Consider the following 938-nt stretch of genomic DNA (forward strand, 5'->3'; position numbering starts at 1 on the left):
TGTGAAAGGGCCGTTCGATCCCCGAAGGGGTCTCAATTCAGAGGTTGAGAACCACTGCCTTAGTGTTTTACCAGTTGTGGAAGAAAAGGAGTTTCAGAAACTGTAAAACAAGCCACACCGGTCTAAATAAGATAGGCTGGATGAACAATCTAGAAAACAATGGGAATGACAGTTCCAGGGGGACATGGGAGATAGGGAGGGTGGGGGGAAAGGAAGTGGTGTTAACAAATCCAGGGACAAGGGAAAAACAAATGATCCAAATCGGTGGTGACAAGGGTGTAGGAGGCCTGGTAGAGCGTGACCAAGAGTAATGTAACCAAAAGGAATTACTGAAACCTAAATGAAGGGTGAACATGATAGTGGGACAAGAGGAAAGTAAAGGAAACGGAGGAAAGAGCTAGGAGGCAAAGAGCATTTCTAGAGGTCTAAACAAAGGCATAAATGTAAATATATTTATATATGAGGATGTGGAAAGAGATCTATGTGCATATATGTATAGGTTCAGTATTAAGGTAGCAGATGGACATTGGGCCACCATTCAAGTACTCCCTTAATGCAAGAATACTTTGTTCTATTAAACTGGCATTTCATAATGCTCACCTTCTAGACACAATCGCTGAAGACAAATGGGTGCATAAGCCAATGTGGTGAAGAAAGCTGATGGTGCCTGGCTATCAAAAGATATAGTGTCTGGGGTCTTAAAGGCTTGAAGGTAAAGAAGCGGCCATCTAGCTCAGAAGCAACAAAGCCCACATGGAAGAAACATACCAGCCTGTGCAATCAAGAGGTGTCAAAGGGGTCAGGTATTAGGTATCATTAGAACAAAAAAATCATATCATTGTGAATAAGGGGGAATGTGAAGTGGAGACCCAAAGCCCATCTGTAGGCAATTGGACATCCCCTTATGGAAGGGTTGTGGGGAGGAGACAAGCCAGTCA

This window comes from Echinops telfairi, unplaced genomic scaffold (genome assembly GCF_000313985.2).
Source record: "Echinops telfairi isolate 266 unplaced genomic scaffold, ASM31398v2 ScPeMD7_7441;HRSCAF=8479, whole genome shotgun sequence".
In the NCBI taxonomy this organism is placed as follows: Eukaryota; Metazoa; Chordata; class Mammalia; order Afrosoricida; family Tenrecidae; genus Echinops; species Echinops telfairi.